Genomic DNA, 23,627 nt, shown 5'->3' with positions numbered 1-23,627 from the left:
CTTTTCCCCCACATCCTCGCCAACACCTATTGTTGTTTGTATTCTTGATAATCATCATTCTAATTAGGGTGAGATGGAATCATAGGGTAGTTTTGATTTGCATTTCTCTTATTACTAGAGATGTTCTACATTTTTTCATATATCTGTTGATTGCTTGTAGATCTTCCTCTGTAAAGTGTCTGTTCATTTCCTTAGCCCATTTGTTGATTGGGTTATTTGTATTCTTGGTGTAGATTTTTTTGAGTTCTTTATATATTCTGGAAATTAGTGCTCTATCTGAAGTATGAGTGGCAAAGATATTCTCCCACTCTGTAGGCTCTCTCTTCGCATTGCTGATAGTTTCCTTTGCTGAGAAAAAGCTTTTTAGTTTGAATCTATCCCAGTTACTGATTCTTGCTTTTATTTCTTGTGCTGTGGGAGTCCTGTTAAGGAAGTCTGATCCTAAGCTGACATGTTGAAGATTTGGACCTACTTTTTCTTCTATAAAATGAACAGTCTCTGGTCTGATTCCAAGGTCCTTGATCCATTTTGAGTTGAATTTTGTGTAGGGTGAGAGATAGGGGTTTAGTTTCATTCTGCTGCATATGGATTTCCAGTTTTCCCGGCACCATTTGTTGAAGAGGTTATCTTTTCTCCATTGCATATTTTTGGCCCCTTTGTCTAGTATGAGAAAATTGTATTTATTTGGGTTTGTGCCCATGTCCTCTATTCTGTACCATTGATCTACCTGTCTATTTTGATGCCAATACCATGCCGTTTTTGTTACTATTGCTTTGTAGAATAGTTGAAGATCTGGTATTGCGATACCTCCTGCTTAATTCTTCCAGCTAAGGATTGCTTTAGCTATTCTGGGTTTCTTATTCTTCCAGATGAGTTTCTTGATTGCTTGCTCTATTTCTGTAAGGTACATCATTGGGATTTTAATTGGAATTGCATTGAATCTGTATAGCACTTTTGGTAGTATGGCCATTTTGACAATATTAATTCAGCCTATCCAAGAACATGGGAGAGTTTTCAATCTTCTAAGGTTTTCTTTAATTTCTTTCTTTAGTGTTCTGTAGTTCTCATTGTAGAGGTCTTTCATCTCTTTTATTAGATTGATTCCCAAGTATTTTATTTTTTTCGAGGCTATTGTGAATAGGGTAGTTTTCCTAACTTCTTCTTCTGAGGATTCATCACTTATGAAAATGTATTGGATTTATGAGCATTGATCTTGTAACCTGCTACTTTACTGAATTCACTTATGAGTTCTAAAAGTTTTCTCGTGGAATTTCCTGGTTCCTCTAAATATATAATCATGTCATTAGCAAATAGGGATAGTTTGAGTTCTTCTTTTCCTATCCATATCCCTTTAATTTCCTTGGTCTGTCTAATTGCTCTGGCTAGATTTTTGAGGACAATGTTGAATAGAAGCGGTGAAAGAGGGCATCCCTGCTTTGTTCCAGTTTTTAGGGGGAATGCCTTCAGTTTTTCACTCTTCAGAATGATTTTGGCCATGGACTTAGCATAGATGACCTTCACAATGTTAAGGAATGTTCCCACTATCCCAATTTTTTTCTAGTGTTTTGAGCATGAAGGGATGCTGTATTTTACCAAATGCTTTTTCTGCATCTATCAAAATAATCATGTGATTCTTGACTTTAAGTTTGTTGATATGGTGAATTACATTTATTGATTTCCGGATGTTGAACCAACCTTGCATCCCTGGGATAAAACCCACTTGATTGTGGTGCACTATCTTTTTAATATATTTTTGTATGTGATTTGCTAAAATTTTGTTGAGAATTTTTGCATCGATGTTCATTAAAGATATTGGTCTGAAATATTCTTTCCTTGATGTGTCTCTGTCTGGTTTAGGTATCAGGGTGATATTGGCTTCATAGAATGAATTTGGGAGGGTTCCCTCCTGTTCTATTTCATGGAATACTTTGATAAGTATTGGAATGAGCTCTTTTTTAAAGGTTTCATAGAACTTGGCTGAGAACCCATCTGGTCCTGAACTTTTCTTTGTTGGTAGGCTTTTGACGACTTCTTCTATTTCATTACTTGAAATTGATCTATTTAAATTGTGTATGTCCTCCTGGTTCAGTTTAGGTAATTCATATGTCTCTAGAAACCTGTTGATGTCTTTGAGATTTTCTATTTTGTTGGAGTATAGATTTTCAAAATAGCTTCTAATTATGTTTTGTATTTTAGTTGTGTCTGTTGTGATATTTCCTTGTTCATTCCGAATTTTAGTAATTTGAGTTTTCTCTCTCCTTCTCTTTGTTAGTGTAGCAAAGGGTTTATCAATTTTGTTTATTTTTTTCGAAGAACCAACTAGGTATTTTGTCAATTTTTTCAATTGTTTCTTTTGTTTCAATTTTGTTGATTTCAGCTCTGATTTTAACTATTTCCTGTCTTCTACTACTTTTGGTGTTGCTCTGTTCTTCTTTTTCTAGGGCTTTGAGCTGTAGTGTTAGGTTGTTTATTTGTTGATTTTTTTCTTCTTTTGTTGAATGCGCTCCATGAAATAAATTTTTCACTAAGAACTGCTTTCATAGTGTCCCACAGATTTTGATATGATGTGTCTTTGTTCTCACTTTCCTCTAAGAATTTTTTAATTTTCCTCCTGATGTCTTCTGTTATGCATTCATCATACAATAGCGTATTGTTTAATCTCCAGGTGTTGGAGTAATTTCTGTTTTTTACTCTGTCATTTATTTCTAATTTCAATCCATTATGATCTGATAGAATACAAGATAGTATTTCTACCTTCTTGTATTTGCTAACATTAGCTTTGTGGCATAAAATATGGTCTATTTTAGAGAAGGATCCATGTACTGCTGAGAAGAAAGTGTATTCACTCTTTGTTGCATGATATATTCTATATATGTCTGTTAAGTCTAAATTATTGATTGTGTTATTGAGATCTGTGGTTTCTTTGTTCAATTTTTGTTTGGAGGAGCTGTCCAGTGGTGAGAGAGGTGTGTTAAAATCACCTAGTATTATTGTGTTGTGGTCTATTTGATTTCTGGAATTGAGAAGGATTTGTTTGACGTACGTGGATGAGCCACTGTTTGGGGCATAGATATTTATGATTGTTAAGTCTTGCTTAAGCAGTATGAAATGTCCTTCTTTTTCACTTCTGACTACCTTTGGCTTGAAGTCCACATTATCTGATATGAGGATGGATACTCCTGCTTTTTTGCTGTGTCCATGTGCATGGTATGTTTTTTCCCATTCTTTCACCTTTAGTCTGTGGGTATCTCTTTCAATGAGGTGAGTCTCTTGCAGGCAGCATATTGTTGGATCTTTCTTTTTAATCCAACCTGCCAGTCTATGTCTTTTGATTGATGAGTTCAGGCCATTAACGTTCAGGGTTATTATTGAAATATGATTTGTATTCCTGGTCATTTGGCTCATTTTTGTTTTTTTGACACGACTCAGTTTCTCCTTTATTTGGCTGTTCCTTTAGGGTAGTTCCTCCCTTTGCTGATTTACATTGTTGTTTTTCATCTCTTCCTCATGGAATAGTTTGCTGAGAATGTTCTGTAGCGCCGGCTTTCTTTTTGTAAATTCTTTTGGCTTTTGTTTATCATGGAAGGATTTTATTTTGTCATCAAATCTGAAGGTAAGTTTTGCTGGGTATAAGATTCTTGTTTGGCATCCATTTTCTTTCAGAGCTTGAAAAATGTTGTTCCAGGCCCTTTTAGCTTTTATGGTCTGGGTTGAAAAATCTGCTGATATCCGTATTGGTTTCCTCCAAATTTAATTTGATTTTTTTCTCTCACAGCCTTTAAAATTCTGTCTTTATTTTGTATGTTAGGTATTTTCATTATAATGTGCCTTGGTGTGGGTCTATTGTAATTTTGTATATTTGGAGTCCTAACAGCCTCTTGGACTTGATTTTCCATTTCATTCTTCAGATTTGGGAAATTTTCTGATATTATTTCATTGAATAGATTGTTCATTCCTTTGGTTTGTTTCTCTGTGCCTTCCTCTATCCCGATAATTATTAAATTTGGCCTTTTCATGATATCCCATAATTCTTGTAGAATCTGTTCATGATTTCTTACCATCTTCTCTATTTGGTCAACTTTGTTTTAAAGGTTAAATATTTTGTCTTCAATGTCTGAGATTCTGTCTTCCAGGTGTTCTATCCGATTGGTTATACTTTCTATGGAGTTCTTAATTTGGTTTATTGTTTCCTTCATTTCAAGGATTTCTGTCTGGTTTTTTTTCAATATCTCTAACTCTTTATTGAAATGATCTTTTGCTTCCCACATTTGCTCTTTTAACTGTTGAGTGGTGCGATCATTCAAAGCCTGCATTTGCTCTTTCATCTCATTGTTTGCTTCTCTGATCATTTTAATTATGTACATTCTGAACTCCCTTTCTGACATTTCTTCTGCCATGCTGTCATTGGATTTTATTGCTATACCATCTAGGTTTGTTTGGGACATTTTCTTCCCTTGTTTTCTCATATTGCTCAGATATCTACTCCTCTAGTAGTGAAACTCTGAGATATTGCAGATTTCCTCTATTGAGTAATATTGTCTCTGTAGATTTCCAATAACTCACCTCTCAGCCTTCAGTAGCCTGAAGTCTTGGAGGAACTTGATAGTGCGGTGCTCACTAGGAAGCTGCCCCTCTAGGGGTGGTGGCGTTTAGGTGGGTATATTCCCTGTCAGTGGGCAGAGGCGCCTCCACTTGTTGACTGATGGTCAGTCAAAGGGGGACTAGGCTGCAGACTGGGGCACGTCTGATCTGGGCCTGTGTCTCTGGTTCTATTGCCCTGGTGGGAAAGCCTCGCCCGGGGGAAGACTCACCCAGTGGGGACGTTTCGCTGGGCAGCTCTCCCCTGAGAAGTTCCCTTTGGTCCAGAACTACTGCCTGAACTGGGCAGCCCTCCTCTGCAGTGTTCCCATGGGTCCGGACCTACCACCTTGGTTGGGGAGCCTGGCCCTGCGAGGGACTCCCTCGCTGCGCAGCCCTCCTCTGCTACATTCCCTGGGGACCGGAGCTACCGTCTGGGCCAGGGAACCTCACCCTGCGCCGAAGCCTCTTGCTGTGCGGCCCTCCTCCGAGAAGCTGCCTGTGGTCTGGTCCTGCCGCCTGGGCCTGGGACCCTCACTCTGCATCGAAGCCTCTTGCTGTGCGGCCCTCCTCTGCAATGCTCCTGGTTGACTGGGTTCACAGCTCCAGCAGAGGAGTCTCACTGGGCCACTCTACTCCACGAAGTTCCCTGCATTCTGGGACTGCTGCCCCATCCGCCCAGTGGGAGAAACTCACCCGTTGGCTCTGAGTTGGTCCCAAGTCTCTCAGTACCTCCTCTTCTTGACTCCTGGGTCCTGTCAAAGGTCCTCCAGTCTCTAGCAGGTGTCTCAGGAAGGGAGCCGCCCTTCCGATGATGATGGCCACGACCTCGGGAATAATTTCAAATGCCTGCACCAGCCTCCAAAGAAGCTGGGGAGCCCCAGCGAGGATGCACTGAGTCAGCACAGAGGCAATTGCAGTGTCCCTCAGCAGTAGGGGGACAGGCAGGCAGGCTCCGCGATGACGTCCGACCTCGGTGTGGGGGTCAGATGGGGTCGCTCAGTGAAGGTGTCCAACCTTGGCATGGTGGTCGGGCAGGGTCACTTAGTGATGGCATCTCGGTAGTTGTCTTATCATCAGAATTCCTTCTCCCTGGGAGCTAGGTGCCTGAGATCAAAGTTGAGACTGATAAGACTCTTGCACAGGGCCTCTTTGGACGGGGCGTCACCATAGCAACTGGGCATCCTGTACCCTAGCACAGAAACATTCCCAGGCAGCAAGCAAGTCACAGCTTTGAAGTAATCAGGGACCCTGATCTCAGTCACCACACTCCACATGCATGAATGTGCTTGTCTTTGCATGTGTGAGTGAGGCTCGTCAGGATGAGGAGGAGCGGGGAGTACATGCAGATGAAATTATATGGGTGCATGGGGTGGTGGGGAGACGAAGACATTCCCGTGTCTCCACAGCATTGAGTTGCACCACCGGTCTATCCTGGAGCCTGTGACTCTGAGCAACCATTCCTGGGCACCAAAGACCAGCAGATTCTCTTTTCTTATCCCCGTCTGTTCCTCACATTGCACCTGCTTCAAGAAGTCACTCAGCATGTAGTTTGCTTAGCTAAATTCTACTGCAACTTTCTTTATTTATTTCTACTACAACTCAGAAAAGGGGTTAACTGTAGTTGTTAAAAGTAGTTAGCACACATTGGCTGATGGAGTCAGGATGGAAGCTTTAACCTTTTCTGGAATATTCACCTGCCCTGGATCTGAACTTTTATCAGTCTGGGGAAATGGGCTTATGGTGCGTTCAGTATTGATTCCTGCCTTCTTGTTGATTTGTTGCTTCAGAGGGGGGCTGAATCTGCCACTGGAGCTAAGGGATTCCAGCTTTGGGGCAACATGGGACGAGAGGGGTTTTCTGGTGCTGGACATGGGAAGAAGGTGGAGAGAGTCAAGGAAGGTAGGGGCTACTGTACATTTAACACTCTCTTCTTTTTTAGGAAAACACAAAACAGCCTCCTTTGTTCTTCACTTTTTCCTCTTATGCAAATGCAGCTAAGGGTCACAGATGAGCATGCTGCCAAGAATTGGAATTCATTGTAGCTGAAACTTGGTATTAAGCCAAGATTCAGTAGTGTATCTATTCACCTGCCCACTCTTCCTCCTTCCTGCTTTCTCATCAGTTAACACCTACCAAGCATTTGCTGCATGGTGGGCACTTTCCTAAGTGCTTTGCTTCTTAGAGCACTTGTAGTGGCTTTGTGGAGCTGGTACTGATATTATCCCCATTTTACAGATGAGAAAACCAAGGGTCAGAGAGGTTTAGTGGTTTGTCTGTGATCACACACATATAGGTAGATAAGGAATGTGAACCCAGGTCAATCTGATACATCCTACTTTTCTGGCAGTGCAAAACTCTACCTTCCTGATGAAAATAGGAAAAATCATTTTAAAAGATTAATTATGATGCTACACTTAGAGACTCAATTACTAGCAGTCTTATTTTTCCAGTGCATTATATATATTTCTATAACATTATAGTATATCTATTACATATGCATATATATTATATATATACAGACACACATGCACACACATATCTTAAAGATTAAAATGGGAGCATACTCCAAATTTCATTTTCAACCTACTCCCTATAATAAGTCATATATTTCCAAGTCATATATTCTCTTATTCCATCATTTTTAAATGGCTCATTTTTGTATTCCATGTGGTCTAAAAAAACATTCCATTTGGACTTTGATAGTAATTACCTTGAATTCACAAATTGCCTTGGAAATGAAATTTTGGCCTCCCCTCCAGAAAGGTTAAAAAGACATGTGCACCTCTGAAAGAACTGGGCTTGGTGAGGAGCTTGTGGATGCAGGAGGAAGGGCATCTTCAAAGGAGGCTTTGTTTGGCACGTGGTCCTCCAAAGGTCACTTCTCTGCTTTCCTCATGAAGCCCTAGGTCATGAAGGGACCAACTGGCACTGTGAAGTAGCCCTTCGTTTCCTCCTAGTGATGGAGGCTGAGATCACTGCTGGTTGGCAGAATTTTATGATTAGCAAGACTGAAAGATACACCGTTTGCATCCTGAAGGGTGGTAGACTGTTAAGTGTCAGGTGCCCAGCTCTTCAAAGCACCAAGGCCTACTTTGTGATATTGATACTTGATACTTCCATGTTGTAAATACTCACATCATAGCCCATTTGAAGCTACCAATTTGCTGTCACTGAATGCGAAGTTGGGAGAGGTGGACGGTAGCACACATTATGCAGTGCTCCCCCCCCAACCCCCCGCTGGACAGAGAAATAGATCTAAACAACTGGAAAAGCATAGAAGCAGCATGCAGTAAAATAATTTGGAAGTCATGACTTTTATGATCATGTGATCTTTTGTTCAGGGACCTGGAGGTGATGTGGTCTGTTAATCAAAAGGTCCAGCATTCATAGAGTTCTAGGGACTATGTGGCCAGACAGATAAAGGATCGAGCTTTCCCAAAGGTGGGCAGTGTTTGGTGAAGGACTTCCCAGCTGAGCAGATTCAGAGCTGTACTGCATAATAAGGATGTCTGTAGCCACATGCGATGAGCACTTGAGATGTGGTTAGTCCAAGGGAAGTAACTAACTCCAAGTAGAAAACATACCCTGGGTTTTGAAGACTTAGCATGAAAAAAGGTAAAATACTCATTAATATGTTTTACATTGATTATATGTTGACATGATACTCTTTTGGATCTGTTGAAGTGAATAAACTATACTATTAAATTCATTTCATCTGCTTCTTTTTATGTTTTTAAAGTGTACTAGAAAATTTTAAAGTCACCTATGCGTCCCATGGTATTTCCTTTGGTGGGTGCTATTTTAGAGGACTCACTCTCAGCCCTGGAAGTTCTGGCTTCTTTTGGGACACAAGGATGAGGCTGCAGTCTCCAGGGACAGAGGATTCAGAGATCAAGGATGACATCTGCCTGTTGGAGGGATGGGCAGAGAAAGGCTCTCAGGCGTGGCCGTGAGTAGACAGAGGCCCTGACCCTCCCCACTGTCTCCGTCTCATTACAGTGGATGCCATCATCTCTTGCTTGGATGACTCTCAGTCTCTTCCTAACTGATCTCCCTGCTTCTACTTTGGCCTTTTTAGAATCTATTCTTCTGCCACTGCTAATAGTCAGAGTGATTTTTTAAATACCTGAGTCTATTCAAAGGAATTCACTTGAACACCTTTCATAGTTTCCATTCCTTTTGGAATTAAATCTAAGGTCATCATAGCCTGGCCTGGAGGGTCCAGCATGTTCTGCTCTCCAGTCTCATTTCCTCCATTCTTTACTCCATTTGGATTATTGCAAACACATGAGCTTCCCTTTAGGTTTTAAAATGTGCCAGTTGCTTTCCTGCCTCAGGGCCTTTGCACACACTTTCTTCGACCTGCAACACTCTTGCCTCAACACCTCCCCTGAATGGTGGCTTCTCATGCTTCAGATCTGCACTTGATATCACTTCTGAGAAATCTTCTCCATACCTACTCCCTAATAAAAAGCCACCATTTCCCACCAATCAACACACCTTCACACTCATCTCATTATCAACCCTTGAAACTCACCCAGTTTCTCAGTCCAACTCTAGACAACTCCATGAGAAGAGTCCACATCTGCCTGGTGTCCCAGAGCATGGATACTGTGGCATGAGAAGCACTTTGGAGATATTTGAACAAAGGTCCATGATCTGAACCAGGGCACAAGTTCAATACCAGCCTTAGCAATGATGGAAAGCACGGGTGATAGGAAAGGACTGAGGCTGTGGCATGGGGTGAGCACCCCTGGGAGTTCCCAGGGAGGGAGGAAGAAAGCCCCAGAGGCTGGGGGCCAAGCTGGGCCCAGCCCGGGCTCCAGAGGTGCAGCATGGTCTTCCTCAGCTCAGGCAGTGGCTTCAAAGCTCTTCAAAGGAAGCAAGTCAAGATGTGTCGGTCCCTGGAGGTGTCAGTGGCCTGAGGAGGGCCTCTGCCAGGGTTTGATGAAGCACCTTCTGTGGCAGGTTTCGTAATTAACTGTGGCCATGCAGTGTGTTCCTGCAGATGTAAATCATCCGGCAGATACTTTGGGGCTTATCTACTAATGAAAACTCGTTGGCATTTCTGTAAGCATATTATGGTCAATTACAATTAATTCAGTTTGCATCGACTGGCTTTTTCCTTATGCAAAGATTGTGCACTTCGAGTGTGTGAGCTGAGGCTCGAGGCCTGTAAAATCCATAATGGTTAGCTTTCAGGGATGGTGGGGAAAGAATAAAACCAGGGGCTGTTTGAAATTTAAATCAGAGCGAGGCTGGTCAATAGAAACAGGCTCTCCACACTCAGATTAGTTGGGCTGGGCACGGGAGGACCCTGGGGCATCTCCCTGCTACCCGCGTTTACAGTTTCTCCTTGGGCTCCATCCCAATGGCAGCCTCTCCAAAGCCCAGGGGAGCTGACTTCCTGTCTGAGGACTCACAGCCCTGTGACTCATGAGCACACATTCTACTGCTCTAAGAGAGATGAAGTTTTCCCTTTGTTTCTTTCCCACAGCACCAAGAACAAAGTTGGGAGAAGAGCAGGTGTTAAATGCAATTTTAAGATTTCAGCATCTGGACCAACTGACTTTTATTGAACAGTAACCATGTGCCCAGAATCGTGCCTAGTGTTCATGCATATTTTCTAAGTGTGCATGTGGAACTTTGCATAAGACTATCACCTGAGCATTTCCACTACAGAAATTTCACAGATGAGGCTCAGAGATGTCATACGACTAGGAAAGGGTTAGTTTGAGTCTGCCACCCTGTATGGTCCCTTGGATGCTGAATGATATAGAAAGTGACACTCAGTCTTCATGAGGATTTTCATCAAACTCATCCATCACCAATACCGGAAGAAAGGAATTGTGTTGTGTGTGTTACTGCTGCTTCTGTAGGAAGTGAGACCGATGAGCTTCCTGTGGAAGTCAGGGAGGTTGGCCAATTGGGTCTCCCTGGAGGGGACATAACAGCCATGAGGCCTCTGTCAGAGGTGCCTTTCCTCCTGAAAGGTGACACCCAGCTCAGATCCAGAGAGAACTTCCGGGGCTGCTGGAACAACTCCCAACCACAGTGGGAGGGAAGTGCATATCTGAGCATGTTGTTCTGAGCATGTGCTGCTTGAATCTCCTCATTCCTGACCATTTAAATGCATGCCAGGTGACTTCTGATTGTCAGCCTCTCCCTCTCTTTGCTCAAATGTTCTCCACGGTCACCAAGGTCCACTTGGCCCAACTGTGTGGCAGTCCATAGGGCCAGGGAGTGAGTTAGTGCTCCTCAGGAGCAGCCCTCCACCCATGAGTAGCAGAGTGTGATGTATAAATACCCCAGCTCCCTTGCCCCTCCGCTGGGGATGGTTATGGTGCTTCTCCTTCCAAGGTCAGCGTAGTCCTGCATGGAGGTTGCACTTGCACTTAAGGTAAATAGTCTAGTGCTAAGAGAACTCACTTACATAAGAAAGGCATTAGTCTACTTATGATGACAGATTCCTCATATTATGGTTTGGATCTAGAACGTTCACATGCGTGTGCGTGTGCATGAGTGTGTGCATGTGCACTGTTCCTATTGACCCACAATGCACGTTTTTCACTTTGCAAGATGTTTTGGAATTTCTTTCTTGTGGTGCTTATAGCTTTACCTCATTTCTTTTAAATGTTGCATAACATCACACGGTATGAATGTAACTTAATTACTTCCCTGTTGGCGGATACTTAGGTTGTTTCTAGCCTCAGATTTGGGGGCTTTCTTCATTGAGCATGGGTTGCCCCCAGAGGATCCCCCAAATTAGGGGCTCTTCTTTGCAATACTACTCTTGTGAATCCTGAACAAGCCACAGAGCTGGTTATAAAGTGAAGACGTTATGAAAACCAGACGGAGATGCTGGGGAATTCCAGACAATGCAGCATGACTCCTCCGAGTCCCTAGAGAGCTAGAACCAGCCTCTAAAGAGGTGGATTGGGGCAGGATGCTGGAGAGAGAAGGCGTGGGGAGAAAGCGAGGCACAAAGGCAGAGGAAGAAGAGGCTGTTTTGGTCCTAGACTCTTGAGGTTCCATTTGCTAATTTATCATAAGACCACAGAAAAATTGATCCCTCCTGCTTCCTCCAGATGTTGCTTTCTTGAGTCCTGGCTTTGCCCCCACAGCTTTTACCACATCAAGGAGAGGGTTAGCAATAAAAAAATCTTTCACTTTAGTAGGATTGAAATACCCTCTGTTATGTTCTTCAGCATCAACTCAGGGAGCCAGGTCTGGGAAGCATAAATTATTAGGTTGAACCATATACAAGTAACATTTTTGTAGGTCAAAACAGTCAAATACCTTCAGTTTCATGTGGTTCAACTAAAAGAATTTTAAAAGTAATTCAGATTTATCTTTTAAGTGACTGGTTTGGAGCAACAGTTTAGGGACTTTGCCAATCGTTCTTCAAAATTCCACAGTAGGACTTTGGATACTCATCTTTATACAAGCAAGAGTTGAAATTTGGGGTTAAGTTGGTTAGAGGTAGGCTTGGGACTAAAAGTGACAAGCCCTTGGATATAAATTCTGCCCCTTTCCCATCCTTCATTCATGGAAGCCATTACTGATCAGTTAAAGTTCTAATGCTTATTGAGCCCAGATGTGAATACAAGGTACTCCCGACACATTACTCTATACAGTGACTGCCTGTTGATGGGAGTCAGTACTGATAGAGCCAGTGATCTGGTCTGGATGTGGAGGAGAACTTGATTTGATGAATGATATTTTAGATCATATTTAGGTTTGGTTCATAGTTATAGCTAGTTTTGAGGGTTTTTTTTTGGACAAGTTTAGAGTCAAGGAAATATTTTGACTCTTGTTTAGAACCAAGGTTGGTTTTTAAGTTTGGGGTAAGGATGGTATAGTGCTAGGTTTAGTGTTCTCTCTAGCTTGATTAGGTTTAGTTTGTTAATGTAGAGGCAGGCTGGATTCAGAATTGAGGTTCAGATTTGTTTAACCTGGAGACAGTGTTGTGTTCAGAATTTGGTTGGGTAAGTTAAGAGAACCCAGTAGTCAGTCTTTACAGTTGCCCCTATTTTAACTTCTGGCTTGGTGTTTAAGTAGGGGAAGTAGTTCCAGAAGCATTAAATATGGATAATGTGCATAATGGATAATGGATAAGTAACTCCAGTGAGTTATTTAGCAATTCTGAGGCTCATTTTTATCATTAGGAAAGAACAATATTAATGGTGCCAACATCTTAAAAAATGAGACTTAAGTGAATTGTTTAGCCTGTATTTGTTGGACAGCAGGCACTCAGTAAATACTGGGTCCCTTTACTTTGTTTATGCTGGCATCGGATTGCTCAATAAAATGGATGACAATGGCAGTCATAATTTATTAAGCACTTACTGTGAGAGGCCTAATTTTAAGCCTTTGACATATGTTACTTCAATTTTCTTTAGAGCGGTCCTATGAAATAGCATTATTATAGTCATTTTAGATAAGAGGAAAAGGAGTAGAGAGAGTAAGGAAGTTGTTTAGTTAGTCATTTTGGTTCAAGATCTCTCATGTGGTGGCAGTCAAACATGAATTGGGGATACAGTCATCACAAGACTGAACTGGGGCTAGAGAATCTACTTCCAGTCTCTAAGTGTTGGAAGGTCTCAGTTCTTCACTGGCTGTTTACTGGAGGCCTCTATCCTTCACCACATGAACTTCTCCATCTGGTTTCTTGTAGGTTGAGTGAGCCAAATTGGAAAGATAAAGAGTGTGCCTACTAGAGAGGCAGCAGTCTTTTTATAACCTAATCTTGGAAGTGACATAATATCAGTCTTCCATATTTTATCCATTCATAGAAAGTCACTAAGGGGGAAGTTCCTTGAAGGGAGAAGGACTGAAGAATTTGTGTGCATTTTTTTGAAACCACCAGTGATTATTTACTATATAGCATGTTACATTATAGCATGTTGTTCATGTTCCATTTAAGCATTTGTAACTTCGCATTATGTTTTTCCTCCTCTGTATTTCTCCACTATCACATTATAAGGATCTCAAGAATACACATAAAACTATTCTTTATCTCCAAGTCCTCGACATCCTTTCTTAGAATTCTTGATTACAGAAGGGAAGAAGAAAACTCTTTTGGGGTGATGGGAGTATTCTATTATCTTTTTTAAAAAATTATTATTATTTTTATTTAGCTTTTAATTTTTTACAGACTACATTTTTATTCATTGTACACAAATGAGGTACATAATTTCATTTCTATGGTTGTACGCAATGTAGATTCATACCATTCGTGTAATCATACATAGGGTAATGATGTTTGTCTTGTTCCACCATTTTTCTTTATGGCTAATAGTATTCCATTGTGTATATATACCAAAGTTTCTTTATCCATTCGTCTGTTGAAGGGCATCTAGGTTCGTTCCACAATCTAGTTATTGTGAACTGAGCTGCTATAAACATTGATGTGACTGTGTTACTGTAATTTGGTGATTTTAGGTCCTTTGGGTATAAACCGAGGAGTGGGATAACTGGGACAAAAGGTGGGTCCATTCCAAGTTTTCTTAGGATTCTCCATACTGCTTTCCAGAGTGGCTGCACTAATTTGCAACTTCACCAGCAATGTAAAAGTGTGCCCTTTTCCCCACATCCATGCCAACATCTATTATTGTTTATGTTCTTGATAAAAATGCAAATTATTCTATATCTTGATTGGAGTGTTATTACCCAAATATATACACTGTCACATTGATAAAACTATATTGTTTTAGTTCATTTTATGTTGCTGTAACAAAACACCAGAGATTGGGTAATTTATAAAGCAAAGAGGCTTATTTTTTTTTCTGATTCTGAAAGCTACTAAGATTGGGTAGTTGCATCTTGTAAGTTTCTGGTGAGAATCTTAATGTGAAAAGTAGGAAAGGATCAGATTTGTGTGAGGTGAGGTTGGGCACCAGGAGATGATCCACTTTACAATAATCTGTACTTAAGATAACTAATGCAGTTCTAAGAAAACTCACTTACATGAGAAAGGCATTAATCCATTTATGAGGATAGATCCCTCGTGCTATGGTTTGGATCTAGAATGTTCCCCAGAGTCTTATGTATTGAAGGCTTAGACCCCAATGCAACAGCATTCAGAGGTGGAACTTTGGGGAAATGATTGGATCATGAGGGATCTAACATCATAAGTGGGATTAACCCATTTGACAGATTAATGATTTGAATAGACTACTGGGATGTGGTAGAATTATAGGCAGGTGGATCACGGTTGAATAAAGTGTGTCACTGGGTGTGTTTCCTTAAGGACTCTACCTTGTCCCTCCCTCCCTGCTTTCTGGTTGCCATGAGCTGAGAAGTGTTTCTCCATCACGCCCTTCCACTCTGATTTTCTGCCTCAACTTAGGCCTAGAGCAATGGAGCTGGCCAACCATGGGCTGAAATCTCTAAAACCATGATCCAAAGCAAATCGTTCCTCCTTTAAGTTTCTTATGGGAAGTATTTTGGGCACAGTGATTAAAAAGTTGACTAATCTGGGCCCCAAGTAAAGCCTGTGCCACCTCTCAACAGCACTACTCTGGGGACCAAGCCTCAACATGAATTGTGGCAGGAGAAAATTGCATTTCAACTACACATAGCATGTACCTTTTGAAGATAGGTGCGTTTTATAATATGTAAGCGAATCTCAATAATTTAAAATGATAAAAATAAATGGAAATTCTTAAACCGGAAGCATGAATAAGTGAAATAAAAAACACAGAAGATGGATTTAGAAGCAGATTAGACATCACTCAGGGGAAGGAGATGATCTGAAAGAAGGAAGACAAAGAAGATAGAAAATAGAGAGGAGAGTAAGAATTTTATGAGACATGATAAATACTTATGTCCAATTAAATTCCAGGTGGTGAGAGGGAAAATAGAGTAGAATCAACATTTGAAGATGTGAATAATCTGGGAGTTTTTCAAATATGATGAAAGACACTAAGTTGTGTAATGAACCCAACACGGTAAAACCAAAGTAATCCACAGCTGGCTCATCACAAAAAGACTACTGAAAAATCAACGCTAAGGAGAAAAATCATAAGAGCAACCAATGGAAAAAAAGGCACATTACCTTCCAAAGTGCAAAAATAAGATTTAAAGTTGACTTCTTAGCAGAAGTTATGTAAGCCAGAACACACTGAAACAATAACTTCAACATGTTTTAGAAAATAACTGCCAACCTAGAATTGTAAACCCAGAGAAATGTTCTTTAGAAGTGATGGTGAAATAAATATAGTTCACATAAACCAAACCAGAAATCATTTGCGTCAGTCGACTTTCACTAAGGAAATGATAAAGGAAGTTCTGTAGGCCAAAGGAAGAGGATCCCATAAGGAAATGAGGACGCAGGGCAGAGCTACAGAAGTGTTGAGAGGTGAGCACATGTACGTGAAATGGACTGCATGAAGCACTGGGGGAGAATCTTCCATTACTGCAACATTAAAACAGAAGAGGCGTGGGGTAGCTGGGTCAAAAGGTGGGTCCAGTCCAAGTTTTCTGAGGACTCTCCATACTGCTTTGCAGAGTGGCTGCACCAATTTGCAACTCCACCAGCAATGTATGAATGTGCCTTTTTCCCCACATCCTCGCCAACACTTATTGTTGCTTGTGTTCCTGATAAAAGCCATTCTAATTGGAGTTAGATGAAATCTTAGGGTAGTTTTAATTTGCATTTCTCTAATTACCAGAGAACACTTTTTCAGATATTTGTTGATCACCTGTATATCTTCTTCTGTGCAGTGTCTGCCCAGTTCCTTAGCCCATTTATCGATTGAGTTCTTTGTATTTTGGGTGTAAAGTTTTTTAAGTTCTTTATAAACTTTGGAGATTAGTGCTCTGTCTGAGGTGTGTGTGGAAAAGATTTTCTCCCACTCTGTAGGCTCTCTTTGCACATTATTGATTGTTTCCTTTGCTGAGAAAAAGCTTTTCAGTTTGAATCTATCCCATTTATTGATTTTTGACCCAGTTATCCCACTCCTCAGTTTAGACCCAAAGGACTTAAAATTAGCATTCTACAGTGATGCAGCCACATCAATGTTCATAACTGCTCAATTCACAATAGCTAGATTGTGGAACCAACTGAGATGCTCTTCAGTTGATGAATAAAGAAACTGTGGTATATATACACAATGGAATATTACTCAGCCATAAAGAAGAATAAAATTATGGCATTTTCTGGTAAATGGATGAAGTTGGAAAATATCATGTTAAGTGAAATAGTCCAAGCCCCAAAAAACCAAAGGCCAAATGTTTTCTTTGATAAGTGGATGATGATATATAATGAGGGAAGGTGGAGGGAGGAAGAGAAGAATGAAGGAACTTTGGATAGTGTAGAGGAAAATGGGGTGGGAGCAAGTGGGGGACAGAAAGATAGTAGAATGAAACAGACAGTATTACCCTATGTATATTTATGATTACATGAATGTGAATCTGCATTGTGTACAACCATAGAAATGAAAAGTTGTACCCCATTTGTGTACAATGAATCAAAATGCAGTCTGTAAAAATAATAAAAGAAAGAGATATAAATAGAGTGGAAGTGTTCCAGGATTCTCAAAATATGTGGGGAGTAGTAAAAGTACTCACTTGCATTAGTAACTTGTACAAGAAGTGAAAAAGAATACATACATAGTTCAAAAGGTAATCGAGTAGAAAATGGACTAAATAAAAATATCTGATTAATCCTCAAGAAGGTAAGAAAGAAGAAACACAGGCATATAGAAAGGATGAAAAAAATCAAAGACAAATAGTAAAATGGTAAATTTAAACCCAAATATATCAGTAGTTTTATTAAATATATGTGGCCTAAATTCTGTAATTAGAAGAGAAATATTTCTTTCTCAAAAGCATATGCTTACAAAGGGTTTGCTTTAAAAATAAGGGTACATATAAATTAAATTCAAAAGAATGCCGTAACTATCCAAAAGATGACTGGGTAATTATTCTTACATGAAACAAAGCCTAGTTTAGGAAAATAGTATCACCGGAGATAGAGATGGGCATTTTAGGATGACGAGAGGGTTAATGCTTTAGGAAGACATAACAATGCTAAATTCATATGTATTCAATTAGCATAGTTTAAAACATAGCAAACAGGTAAGTCCACAATTGTGGGTGACTTTTTAAGATGATCGCTTTAGAGCTGAGAGAACAAACAGAAAATCTGTAATGTTGAACAAGATACATTGCACTCAAACTAATTTATATCAACAAGTCTAATTTATTTCATTGAATAAACCTGACTTAATTGTATACTAATTGAATATTAACAGAATACTTACTAACATTACACATGGGACTGTTAAGTAAAATTGGATATATTTTGGGACAGAAATCAAGTTTCACCTCCCTTCTTTTTGGTACCAGGGATTGAACTCAGGGAGGCACAAACATTGAGCCACATCCCCAGCCCTTTTAATTTATTTATTTTTTAAATTTCAAGACAGGTTCTCCCTTAGTTACCTAGGGCCTGGCTCAGTTACCTAGAACCTCACTAAGTTGCTGAGGCTGTCTTTGAACTCACGATCCTCCTGCCTCAGCCTCCTGAGCTGCTGGGATTACAGGCATGTGCCAGTATGCCTGCCAAGTTTCACTCAATTTAATGCACTAAAACTTGTCAGCTGTATGTCCTCTTATCCCCATGGACTGGAGCTACAAATAAGTAACAAAAAGAAAATTAGAAATACCCAAATATTTGGAAGTTAAACAATTCATTTCTAAATACTTTATGAGTGAAAGAATATATTCTACTGAAAAACAGATAGCATTTTGCAATGAATAATGATAAAAACATGACATATAAAAATATTTGGAATACAGTCAAACTTGTGTTAGAAGGAAATTTATACTCCCATATCCTCATATGAGTAAATAAGAAAAGGTTGACATTAATTATTCAAGTATTCATCTCAAGAACTTTGAAAAAAGCCCAATTAAACCCAAAGAATATGCAATACAGAAAATGATGAGTTGAAATTAATAAATTAGAAACAAATATATAATAGAGACAATTAAAAAATCCAAAATTGGTTCTCTGAAAGACTAATGTAGTAGATAAATCTCTGGCAAGATTAACCAACAAGAATTAAACAAGGCACAAATTATAGTACATTTATGGGAAAAGATACACCAGCAGAGATCATATACATATAGGGGATGTAATGCAAACTTTATGCTAATATATTTTAAAATGTTAATTAATAAGGAAAATTCCAAGAAAAATACTAATAAAAATTGACCAGAAAAGAAACTGTTTGAATAGTTATATGAAAATAAAGATATTTAAACTTGAACTTAAAGTCTTTAGGTACACGTTACCAGTTAACTTTAAAGAATTATGGAAGAAATAATAGCAATACACAAACTTTTCAAAAAGTTAGAAACATCCTTACTAGGAAGCAAAAATACCCTTGACATTAAATCTGACAAAGACATTACACAAAAGGAAATTAAGAGATCAATTTCTCCGTATAGATGCAAGATCCTAAAATGAGAATTATGGAATTGAACTGTTATCTAAGAAGGGAAATGAACCTAGCCAAAGTTGGATTTATTCCAGGAATCCAAAGGTGGTTCCACATTTAAAAGCAGTCATACTACTTACCATGTCAATGACATAAAAGAGGAAAAAAAAGTTATCATCTCCACAGAGGCAGTAAAAACATTTGAAAAATTCGACATCTACTTATTATAAAATCTTGAACTTTTCTAGGAACAGAAGAAAATTTTCGAAATCTCATAATATCTGTGAAAAATCATAGAGCAAACATTGCATTAATGTTTAATGGTGATACATGGAAAGTTTTCTCCCTGAAATTAGTAATGAGCTGAAGATAGTCACTATAGTTATTTCTAGTCAAAATTTTACTAGAGAGCCTGTCTGCTTGGATCACTGAATGTCTCCCAAAGGCCCATGTGTTGAAGGCTACGTTGCCAGCTGTGGCACTACTGGGAGGCAGTGGAGCCTTTAGGAAGTCAGGCCTAATGGAAGGGAGAGAATACATTGGAGGAGTGCCCTCCTCCAATGCCAAAATTTTCCTCCTTATAGAGTTGATTATCTCGGGTATTTTGTCACAGTGAAGGACTGCTGACTAATATGATATCCAATGCAATAAGTCAAGTTAAAGAAATAAAAGGCATAAGTATTGGGTAGAAAGAAGTTAAAACCACCATTTTTTGTAGAAGACAAGAATGTACATGTAGAAAATTCCATTTAATCTGTAGATACACTATAAATTGATGGGTAAATTTTGCATGGTTGTTGAATAAAAAGTCAATATGAAAATCAATTATATTTTCTAAACAAAAGACATAAAATGGATGAATGGATAAAAGACATGATCTAGCTATGTGCTCCCTTCAGAAGACTCACTTATTCAAGGCTGTCCTTCAATAAGTCATGTTGGGTCAATTGGATGTTCATATGGAAAAATTAAATATGGAATTGTATCACACATCATAAACAAAATCAATCCTATTTAGTTCTAAATAGAAAAGGTGAAGAAAAGCAGTAAAACTTTGTAAAGATAAATTTGGGGATATTTTCATGACTTTTGAGTTTGTGATAGTCCACTTTCCATCACTGTGACCAAAATACCTGATACAAACCACTTAAAGTAGAAAACATTTATTTTGGTTCATGGTTCCAGAGTTCTAAGTCCAAAGTCATCTGGCTCCATAGATCTGGACCTGAGTCAAACATCATGGTGGAGGAGCATGCTGGAGGAAAGCCACTTAGCCTGTGAAAGAAGAGAAAGAGTGGAAGAGGCCACAGGCAAGACAGTCCCCAAGGGGACATCCCTAGTGACCTACTTCCTCCAACCTTGCTCCATCTGCCTACAGTTTCCACCCGCTTTCAGTAGTCCATTCAAATTATTAATCCAAAAGTGGATTGATCCATTGATGAGATGAGCCTTTGTGATCCAATCATTTTCCAAAATCCCCTCCTCTGAATGATCCTGCACTGGAGAATAGGGTTTCAACACATGAGATTTTGGGGGACATTCAGATCAAAACCATAACAGAGTTGCTCTGTTTCTATGGACAGATTACAGCATTAAAAAAGGAGAGATTAACAATCTAACAAAGAGGAGAAAGATCTCTACAGTGAAAATTACAGAACACTAAAGAATGGAATTAAAGAAGACCTTAGGAGAAGGAAAGATCTCCATTGTCCTTGGATAGGCAGAATTAATATTGTCAAAATGGCAATACTAATAAAAGCATCATGCAGGTTTAATGCAATGCCAATTAAAATCCCAATGATGTTCCTCATAGAAATAGAAAAAGCAATCATGAAATTCATTTGGAAAAATAAGAGACCCAGAATAGCCAAAGCAATCTTTAGCAAGAAAAGTGAAGCAGGAGGCATCACAATATCAGAACTTAAAGTATGCTACAGAGCTATAGTAACAAAAATGGCATGGTATTGTCACCAAAATAGGCATGTAGACTAATGGTACAGAACACAGGACACAGAGACAAACCAATATACAGTTATCTCATATGACAAAGGTACCAAAAACATACTTTGGAGAAAAGACAGCCTCTTCAACAAATGGTGGTGGGAAAACTGGAAATCCATATGCAGCAAAACAAAATTAAATTCCTATCTCTCACCCTGCACAAGGCTCAACTCAAAATGGATCAAGGTCCTAGGAATTAGACCAGAGACCCTGCATCTATAGAAGAAAAATCAGGTCCAAATCTTTATCATATTGTCTGAGGGCCTTAACAGTATGCCTAAAGCCCAAGAAGTAAAATTAAGAATCAATAAATGGGAGGGATTCATACTAAAAAGCTTCTTCTCAGCAAAGGAAACAATCAATAATGTGAAGAGAGAGCCTGTAGAATGGGAGAAAATCTTTACCACATGCACATCAGATAGAGCATTAATCTCCAGGATTTATATAGAACTCAAAAAACTTGACACCAAAAAAACAATGAACTCAATCAATAAATGGGCTAAGGAACTGAGCAGATACTTCACAGAAGAAGATATATATTCAATTAACAAACGTTGAAAAAATGTTCAACATTTCTAGTAATTAGAGAAATGCAAATCAAAACTACTCTAAGATTTCATCTACTCTAGTCAGAATGGCAATTATTAAGAATACAAGCAACAATAAATGTTGGTGAGGATGTGGGAAAAAAGGTACACTCATTCACTGCTGGTGGGACTGCAAATTGGTGCAACCACTCTGGAAAACTGTATGGAGATTTCTTAGAAAACTTGGAATGGAACCACCATTTAACCCAGCTATCCCACTCCTCAGTTTACACCCAAAGGACTTAAAATCAGCATACTACAGTGATACAGCCACATGGATGTTTATAGCAGCTCAATTCACAATAGCTAAACTGTGGAACCAACCTAGATGCCCTTCAATGGATGAATGGATAAAGAACCTGTGGTATATATACACAATGAAATATTACTCACCCTTAAAGAAGAATGAAATTATGGCATTTGCAGGTAAATGGATGGAGTTGGAGAATATCATGCTAAGTGAAGTAAGCCAATCCCCCAAAACCGAAGTCCAAATGCTTTCTCAGATAAGTGGGTGCTGATCCATAATTGTGGGAGGCAAAGGAAGGATGGAGGAACTCTGGATAGGACAGAGGGGAGGGAGCGGGGAGGAGGGGGTATGGGGGTCAGAAAGATGGTGGAATGAGACTGACATTATTACCCTATGTACATGTATGATTGCACAAATGAAGTGACTCTACATCGTGTACAACCAGAGAAATGACAAGTTGTGCTCCATTTGTGTACAGTGAGTCCAAATGCATTCTGCTATTCTGTATAACTAATTAGAACAAATGAAATAGAGATTACCAAATTGGCCTTAATTAAAATAAGTAATTTGCATTTTTCAAAATACCCCATTAAGAGAGTGTGGAGACTCACTCCCCAAATTCCTGATTCAGAAGGTCTGGGGTGGGCCTTGACAGTTTCCATTTCTGCAAGTTCCCAGGGGATGCTGATCTAATTCTGCTGGCCAGTTACCGTGAGAGCCACTGATGTGCAGCACTTATTGGGAGACTCTCTTGGGTAGCAGGTGTATCACTGTTGGAGGGGTGGTGGAATCTAGGTCATAGATCCGAGACTTTGAGCCACGAGGCCCAAACTCCACTGTTCACAGAAGGTTCTGAAGAAGGACTCTCCTTCCCCCAGAACTGGATTTCATGAGTTTATGGCATGAGTTTTAGAAGGAGTTTAATTGGAGCACATCAGAACTTGTTCTTACACACGTCGGGTCAATATGGGCAGAAGAGCCTTTCTTCAGTGAGCATCCTCCCCACCACACGATCTCATTAAGTTTGACATTTCCCGTGGTTCATCTCAGGAGCCCAGGCCATCTGAACACATGACCTAGTCTGTGTCTCTGGTGACAACTGTGCCCATAGACCTGACTTCTGTTGCTATTTTAACAAACCGACTTTGAACTTGGCATGGACACTGGTGTTAGAGGCAGGAGGTGTGGTGGATGGACAGGGAAAAGAGGCCCCAGCGATAGCGCCCGCTCTCCTGCCGAGAGTTCACCTTACAGCACATCATGTGGCTCCAGAAGACCAGATGAGTCGGGGACATTTTCCATCCTCAGATGACTCTTGCTTTGCACATGTATTTCAAAGGCTTAGAGTTGTTTGCAGAACCCTGTCCCAACCACAGGACTTCCCTTCCTGCCACTGGTGAGCCTCAGTCAGAAGGGCCTGGGACTTTCCAAGGGCTGTTGTCATATCTCCGGCAGCGCTCATCTCCCCGCTTTTGGGGTTGGCTTGCCTTGAGCTACCCCTACCTAAAGACCAGCCATAGTGGTTGGTTTCATCTATTTGATCTGGATGGTGACATTATCTTTGGCACTTCAGTGTTTCCAGGCCTGTTTCCCTTGGGCAGTATTATTACCAGTGAAAGAGCTGTTTTCCCCTCTTCTCACTTTTATCCACAGTTGCCAGCAGTGTCCGCTTTCCCACAGACCTGCTCTCTGTTGGTTTTCAATCCACCTTGCCAGTTGGTAGAGACAACTGGTGTCCCGCCTCCACCCTGACTTTTA

The sequence above is a fragment of the Sciurus carolinensis genome, chromosome 2 (assembly GCF_902686445.1).
Source record: "Sciurus carolinensis chromosome 2, mSciCar1.2, whole genome shotgun sequence".
NCBI lineage: Eukaryota > Metazoa > Chordata > Mammalia > Rodentia > Sciuridae > Sciurus > Sciurus carolinensis.
Note: the sequence above shows the minus strand (reverse complement) of the source record.